Source organism: Mastomys coucha, unplaced genomic scaffold, assembly GCF_008632895.1.
Source record: "Mastomys coucha isolate ucsf_1 unplaced genomic scaffold, UCSF_Mcou_1 pScaffold8, whole genome shotgun sequence".
In the NCBI taxonomy this organism is placed as follows: domain Eukaryota; kingdom Metazoa; phylum Chordata; class Mammalia; order Rodentia; family Muridae; genus Mastomys; species Mastomys coucha.
This window is the reverse complement of record NW_022196914.1, coordinates 60175381-60184296: the sequence shown is the minus strand read 5'-3', so window position 1 is coordinate 60184296 and position 8916 is coordinate 60175381. Positions and strand designations below refer to the sequence as shown.

General features: G+C 45.1%; 1 pseudogene; it reads right to left on the bottom strand.

Moving 5' to 3' along the window:
• The window catches only part of LOC116083391, a 10578-nt pseudogene extending 6832 nt beyond the window's left edge, over positions 1–3746 (bottom strand).
• Between the last annotated feature and the right edge of the window lie 5170 nt (positions 3747–8916).

Sequence of the window (8916 nt, the reverse complement as noted above, 5' to 3'; positions counted from 1 at the left end):
CATATTCTTTCTATAACCTCAACCTACAGACAGCTTCCGAGTGTGGAACAGTGCTGGAGAAACTCTGACCACGCCTCGATGGACATTCTGAGATGGCCCTGTTGTAAAGTGATGCGGGAGGCTGGTCACACTGGGCACCAGACCCAGGCAAACAGACCCTCCCAGGAGGCACCAACACAAGGGGAAGACACTCCCGGCATCACTAGAGGATGTAGTTAAACTCCCACCACTCCATATTCTAAGCACTTTAGATGTTGTTGTTTGCCACGGACCGGGTTTCTGCGGAGAGCCCTAGTTCCACAGGACGAGAGTTCTTGCCAGGTGTGCAAGGGATTCGGCAGGTGACAGACAGACACGACACAAGAAATGTGCGATCTGAATGTATTTCTTAAAAATGTCATGAAGCTTTTACAATCATTGCAAAAGAGAAATGAAAAATCTGGCAGCTCAGTGGTCAGGGTACCTCTGAGGCCATCTAAAAATACACTGGGTCTAAAATCAGCAGCCATCTCCTCTGGACTGGTGCAGCACCCCTGTGGCTCCGAGCATGCTCGGGCCTCAAGGGCCCAGGACTCTGGGTGGCTGCGGGTGCGCCAGCCAGGAGGGTAGAGGCTCGAATCTCAAGTCCTCAATGCTGAATGCAGACTGCTGTCTGTCTGTCTGTCTGTCTGTCTGTCTGTCTGTCTGTCTGTCTGTCTCTGTCTCTGTCTGTCTCTGTCTCTCTGTCTCTCTGTCTCTCTCTCTCTCTCTCTCTCTCTCTCTCTCTCTCTCTCTCTCTCTCTCTCTCTCTCTCTCTCTCTCTCTCTCTCTCTCTCTCTCTCTCTCTCTCTCTCTCTCTCTCTCTCGGCTGAAGGTCCCGCCCATCCTCAGTAAAACACCCACTATGCTAATCTTTTGGGCAGGTAGAGACATGTCTCTTGCTAATTCCTAGGAGTGGTTCAGCTGTAGTACTGAGAATGAGGATTTTCCTTGACATTGCACTGGGATAAGTCTCCCATTCTGTAAGCTTCAATGTCCTACCCACAATGCCAGAGGCAATTAGTCTGGGTGGGTAAATTCCAAGCCAGGGTTTAGCTAAGATGTTGGAACATTGGTAAAGGTCAGAGAGCAATATCCAATTTTGCCTCGCTGTTAATAAATCATACCTTGGTGGGCACCTAGCACACGAGTTTGCAAGGACATATCTGGGCAGGAGACTGACTTCCTTGAAGTTTTGGCCTCAAATACTGCTGTCACGCAAAGTCTGCGTGGCAGTTGTTGTTTTCTGCTTGCTTGTTTGTTTGTTTTGTGCCTTTCAATAGTCATTTGAGCAAGCACTGCTTTCTCTCCGTCTTAGAGAGCAGAACACTACAGCTCACCCAAGTTCAGCTCTTCAGCTGTCGACTCCAAGAAGCAGTGTGTACTAGGAACCTCTGTTTGTAACCTTGGTTGCAGGGGCAACAGATGCCTTCGGAAGAATATAGTTTCCACCCTAGGGCCAAGAGGAACTTCTTGTCTACTGTCTACAGTCTACTAAGAGATTTCCTCTCATTAGGTTGCCCTAGAGTTTAGAGAAGCAAGTAAGAGAGTCTTGGTTCTCTGAAAGAGTCAACATTAGTGAGGCTGGGGCCAGGGCAAAGCTTTAATGGCAATAAAATAATATAAGGATAAAAAACACTCCCAGAAAAACAATTATTTGGGAGCTGGAGATAGGATCCTAACAGCAGCAAGGCCCATTCCCAGGTCACTAGGATCCAGGAGAGGATCAGTGGAGAGGTGATGAGTACCAACTGTGAATCATGGAACCACTTGGTGATGTTGAGAAAATATGTGCTCAGGACCAGAACAAGGGAGAAATAAGTGTGGGAAGAACCTACAGAGGATGCCTCCTGGATGCAGGAGGCACCGGGAGAAAGGGCCCAGCATACCTAGTGCCCAAGAGAGATGGATGCTTCAGCCAAGACTGGGGCTGAGTTTCTCAGGGTGCCAATCTCTGCCTGCCTTCTATGAGACAGGTACCTCGGTCCATTCCATCCCCTGCTCCTGGGAGAATGGGAGCCTTACACCAAGCCATGTCACTGGGAGGACCTGGGATTTAGATAAAATGGGTGGTATCTTAGGGTTTCTATTGCTGAGAAGAGACACTATGACCACAGCAACTCTGAAGAAAGACTGGGGCTGGCTTACGGTTCAGAGGTTTAGTCCATCAAGATGTAGGGAAGCATGGCAGCATGCAGGCTGATGTTGTGCTGGAGTGCAGTTGAAAGTTCTACATTTGTATCAGCAGGCAGCAGGAAGAAAGTGAAACATTGGGCCTGGCTTGAGCATCTGAAACCTCAAGGCCTGCCCCCAGTGACGCACTTCCTCCAACAAGGCCACACCCACTCCAACCAAGCCATACCTATCCTATAAGGCCATGCCTCCTAATAGTGCCACTCTCTATGAGCCCATGGGGGGTGGGTGTCATTTTTATTCAAACCACCATAAGTAAAAATGCTATCTTCTATCAAGACTAATTGCTGTGGTAAGTAATTCATTCCTAAAATATGGACTTGGAAATACTGAGCCCTTCACAATGGTAGAGGAAAGGAGATGAGAAGTGAGCAGAACAGGAAACCTAAAATTCCATCTATAAGAAAAATTGCTTTGAACTTCGTTCCCCACACTATATAGTAAAACACTGTCTCAAAAAGGGGGGGGGTATTAGAAAGCTCTAAGAGGAGCATTGTAGGAGGTAGAGATATAAAATTCATATTCTGAAGGTGGCCCTCTGTTGTTCTGAAGCAGCTTCACATGGGGAGGTAGGGTAAGAGGATACGGCCGCTAACAGGTCTTCTGCTTGCATGAGCTGCTCATCTTGGTGTCAGAACCCAATGGATGGAGAAAAGAAGACGAAAATCAGAATTTAAGCCATCTTTCCCCCAGTCAGGGTGCCAAGTCCAGGTAGGTGGGATAATCATGACAGAGCCTATTTCTGTTAAGATTCACACAAAGAATAGGAGGCACTATAGAGGGTCTTCTAGGTGAGTCTGGGGTGAGACCAGGCTTAGTGTTGGGAGATGGAGAGCAGAGAATGAGGGTGGGAGGTATACATGATGTAAGCTTGAAATAGAACCTACCTCTTAGACAGGGATGGAACCACTGGGCTACTGTTGTTTATAGCTCATCCTCCTGAAGAAGCAGGCTCTGTGAGGTACCATCAAAGTCACATTGTCTTGGGATTTCTTTGGCTCCAGAGATCACATGGGTGACTACATGTGGTTGCCCTATCCTGGTAGCACATAGCCTGTGAATGGTTGAATATAGATGGGTAAGCAAATATTATATACTTTTTTAGTCACTGCCCAGAGAGGCCAGAACACAGAACTATGAAGGCCAGTGATTTCCAAGCAGGCTCACCTGCACAAAAGCTGAGGAAGCCTGAGTTTGCTTCCCCTGGCTTTCTCATCCTGCTTTCTTATAGAACACAGGACCACCAGCCCAGCGATGGCACCACACACAATGGGCTGGGCCCTCCACCATCAAACACTTATTAAGAAAATGCCTTACCTCAGGATCTTATGGAGATATTTCTCAATCGAAGTCTCCTGCTTCCAGAGCACTTTAGCTTGTGTCAAGGTGACATAAGACCAGCCAGCACAGATGGCATGCTGAAGGGGAAAATTAGGACATCAAGGGTCCAGAGGAAAGCCCACAGCTTAATTATGAGCACTGGTCATTTGCAGGGGAAAATTTTAGTGGCGATTCAGGTTGTACTGACTGCATAAACCTTTCAGTGAATAGGCACATATGTATAACAAGGGTTGGAAGCTGGCCCTGGTCTTAAGTATGTATAGTATTGATAAGGGGGAAAGAGTTGAAAATGGTTTCTATTTCACTTAAAGAAGGCTTTTGTAAGGCTCTGCAGAGACCACTCACTGCTCAGGCTTGTCATCTGCTAAGCTGAAAGTCTACATATGGGATGCTTGTCTAGTCTGTCTTCCACATCATCTGTTGTATCTTTAATGGCTCCTGAGAACTATGAAAAACAAAAACAATAGGTACCCAGAATGTGAAATATCATTTCTTATTTTAAGGCATTTGCCAAAACCAAAAATAAAGCAGCCAACATCAGAGCAAATAAAAACTACCTTAAAACTAACATCTACCCTGGAGCTGTGGACATCATCACCTGTATCTTACTGTAGATGTCTTAAAAGATTAAATTAATAGATAAATAAATAAATAACCCACTGGTTAGTTAAATATGCTGTGTCCTCAGCAACTGGCCTCATGTCTGACACCCCAAGGGTATGCAGCCAGTGCTTAATGAATGAGTGATTGAATTGTGTGTATAGAGATGATGTCATTTCTTTGTTGTTTAGGTGAGGATGCTGACACAAAGGAGCTAAAGGAGATTGTCCTGCCACTAATATGGGATGAGATGAGACTATGAAATGAGGACCCTACCTGATAACCTCACCCTACAACTGAAGAGCTATCGCACCATGCTCTAACATATGCTAGGGACATTTGGGGGGATTATTTAGATATAGGGATGGTGATATTTTTCCTACCAAAATACTGAGTGGATATTTGAAGCTTATTTTGCAGAGCAGTAAGGAGTCAGCTACATAAATATTGATCTAATTTCATCTCTGTCATTAATGCCTTCCCAGTATGCCCTCCTTGGTGATAGTGGGGAATGAATGGATAAATAGTGAGAAGAGAGCACGTATGACGCAGGATACACACAGTGGCCCTGAGTTCAGATGGTAAAGAGCTGTCACTTTCCAGGGTTTTATTCAATCACCTGCCATTACTATTGAAGCCAGTAACTGTTCCCAGTCAGATCCAAGCCTTTCTTTACTATTCGTCTTTACTGAGGCTGGGCTTGGTCCTCCATGCTTTAATCCCAGCACTTAGAAGGCAGAGGCAGGAGGATCTCTCTGTAGGCCAGCCTGGTCTACATAGTGAGTTTGAAAAGAGCCATAGAGAAACCCTATTTCAATAAAACCAAAACAAGATAAAATTGTTCTTGATTTTGCTTGGTTTTATTTGTTTGCAGCCATACTGATTATCAGTCAACTTTTGAAGTTGGATATAGTTTAAAAAGTAGACAGTTTTTCTACCTGCCAGAAGAGCACATTGTTTTAAAGGTTGAACAATGACAATTTCGTCCTGATTCCTGGAGATGGAATGCTACCTGTTGTCAATGGCACTGCGGACCTCATGGTGCTTGTTTTATGACCTGGGAACTGAGAGTTGTTTTTCAGAGGTGCTGAGAAGGTGGTCCAGCAGCCTGGTACCTAGGGCTTCAAGGAGCCCAGTCGAAATCCTACATACCCTCGGCTATGCAGATCCTTCGTGCTCCACTGCCAGGAGATCTTAAACTATGTCCGCAGTGGTGGCACTATTCTTGCTGCCCAGTGTGCACAGAAAAACAGTGGGGACATGGGATGCTGCCATCTTCCACATGGGCTCTGTAGCATCACAATTTTTAAAGCTTCCCACACACACACATGCACATGCATGAGCACATGCATGCATGCATGCATGCACATACTATACACACACAGACATATGCATGCAGGCAGGCACACACACACACACACACACATAAATGCACACATGTGTATGTGCGAAAGCTCCCTACAGTATATAATTTGTGTGGTGTTGCCTATGTTGTTTTCTGATGATGATAATAGTTTTACGCTGTGTGAATCAAACCAGCACATTATGCACACTAAGTATATATTTGTCAATTTGGCCTCAAAGTTGGGAGAGAGAAGAATGTTTAAAATACCCATTTGTCCATTTTTTTTTTCTGTTTTCTATATCTGTTTGATGGGCGTTGGTCCAAACCTGTTTTTTCTCATCATCTCTCCAAGGACACACACAGTATCTGGCACATGGTAGATGCTTATGTAAAGATGCTGATTCAAGAATGTGTGAGTGGCCAGACTAATGACTTGTTTTTCCCTACTATCACAACCAGAAAACTTTCTTTCATCTGGCTATCAGAACCCTGTTTCCTCATCATTTTTAAAGTAAATATACCCGCACACACACACACACATATCCACTCACCACCACCACCACCACCACACACACACACACACACACACACACACACACACACACACACACACACACATCCACTCACCACCACCACCACCACCACCACACACACAGTCCATCTGGGAAGTAACCCATAAATAATAAGTCTTACAGAACAGCATCTAATGGGAAATCAAATACTTAGCGACCATGGATTTGAGCAATGTCACCCAGTCTTCAACTGGACAACATTGACTGTATCACTGTTCACAGTATTCTCAGGAACTCTTATTGAACCTCATACTATGCAGAAGGTAGATGGATGCCCAGTGTAACAAATGATAGCAAACGTGATGATGTAAAATACCTATTCTTAAACATTTCTGGAGATCTGAAGCCCTGTACGTGAGTGTCAGCATGGTTTTATTCCTTCTGGGGTCACAGGGGGAGAATCTATTCCCCTAGCTTGCCCAGCATCCAGAAGCTACCTACATTCTTGGCTTATCACTGCCCTTCCCTATCTTCAGATCTGTCTTGTCTTTCCCTCCTCTGCTCCCTTCTCCTCTCCCATCCTTCTATCCCCTCTTCCGCAGTCACATCTTCTCTGACTCTGACACTGAATCTCTCTTACAAGTATCCTTGAGATCAATCATCATACCGCGGAATCCTTCATCCAATCACATCTGCAAAGGTCCTTAGTATTAAAACAGCAGTTCTCAACCTGTGGATCACAACCCTTTTGACAAACCTCTCTCTCCAAAAATGCTTACATTATGATTCATAACAGTAGCAAAATTATACTTATAAAGTAGTAATGAAAATAATTTTATGGTTGGGCGTCACCACAACATGAAGAACTGTATTAAAGGGTCACAGTATTGGGAAGACTGAGAACTACTGCATCAAAATGACATGTACAGACACAGGGATTAGGGTAGGGGCATTATTCTGTCTATATTCCCTCCCAGACACCATCTGCATTGTTCCAAACAGCTTTTGAAAGTGACCTTCTGACCCTTGGCTCTGGTGGCAGCTGCAGTCCCTTCCTTCTGAACTTTCCTGGTCTCCTGCAGCTGCTTCTTTTTTACACTCTGGGTCTGGCTCTTTTTCTCGGCTTGACACCATGCTTCCAGGTGTCTGTTACTTGAGAAAGTCAGATCCAACGTTGTTCTCTCCTGCCGAGTGAGCACTAGAAACAACACAGGATGGATTACAGGTGCTGTTGCTGTGTTAGTGTTCTTCAGGTGACATTAGCCCTGCCTAGTTCCACCTACATGGTGCCCCTAGAGTCTCAAGGCACACCTTTTATCTCATTCAGGATTTCTCAGTTAGGCAGAGATATCCATCGTCATTGTGAGCTGGGAGGACTGTCCCCAATGGCCACTGGCACCCTGGGAAGGGAGTCGACATTTGCACCTGCAGCCTGGCCTTGCACTTGTGCTGCAAACTGGCTAGCAATTGCACTGCTGTGGGCTGGGTGGCTGTTTGCCTGCACTAACAGCTGAGGAAGCCATCTTCAAGCAGGCCTGGCTATTTCCAACGTAATTCTTTCTTTTGGCATGTGTCAGAATGACTCACTTGGCATTCGGACTCGGTGAGAACCAGAGCTTAATGAAAAGGCATTGGATGAGAACTTCCCAACCTCATTTAAGTTCTGTCCCTCTCAAGCCTTATCCCAGCTCAGGTGGAATCTTACCCCCGACCCCCACCCCTGGCAGTGGACAGCAGCCAAGTCTGAGCTGCCAGGTCGCTGACACCTGAAGATGCTTGGGCTGGGGTTGAAGTGGGCAGAAGGCAAGGAGGGGAATAGAAGCATAAAAACGAAGAACCCACTCTCATAGATCCTAAAATCACTTGAGAAGGAAGCTCAGGCACTGAATCATTACATCATGCTGTAAAATTTTGCATCAGCAAAGTGCTAAGGAAGTTAGGAACTAGTAAGTAAATAGATCTCAGTCTACATCTGGATAGATCCAAAATAATAAATATTTAAGTCTTCAAAGCACTGGACAAAATCCAGGGAAATTCTTCTTGTATAATCTAATAATTGCAAGGCCGTTTGAAGGCCCAGGTACAATAGAGAAGCTAGAAGCCAGAAAATGAAACAGCTGCATAATGATATTCCCCAGGGCAAGATCTGCAAAACAGTCAGAAGGGCAGATGCCAGCCTGAGGAATCAATATTTGCAAGTCATACCATAAAAATGGCTAATTTCCTTCATATAGAAAGAGCACACACAAATCAATAAGAAAAATACGAACCATTCATCAAAATGTAGGTAGAGGACAAAGAATACAGCTCCTTGAACACAAGAAAACTCACTCCACCTTCCTTATAAAATAATGTCGCTAGGCTGGACAGATGGCAGCGGATGACAAAGATCTGAGGTCAGATCCCAAGAACACATGTAAGAAGCCTGGTATGGTGGTGTATGCCTATGACCTCCATTGGGGCAGTAAAGGGCTCCATAAGTGAATCATTGAAGCCTCAGCCATTCTAGCCAAATGGATGGACTTCAGGTTCAGTGAGAGACTGTCTCAAAAACTGAAGTGGAAAAAGCCCCAAGGAGTTATCCCAGGACCCTGAGCACACCTATGCACATCTGCATGTGTATCTGCAAGTACATGTGCACCTACAACCAATACACACTTACACACACACACACACACACACACACACACACACACTGCGACTAAAATCATAGAGATACTATTTATTATCTATAACACTGGAACAAATAAGGTTTAAAAATTCTCGCATGTTGAGAAGCAGCACAGTTGTCTGCTACTGGTAGAGTACATACTGACACAAAATGTAAAGGAGGCAAGTTTTCAACATCTTTCAATATTCCGAATGTGCTTCCCTTGACTCAGCAATTCCTGAAGCATTTCCCCCCCC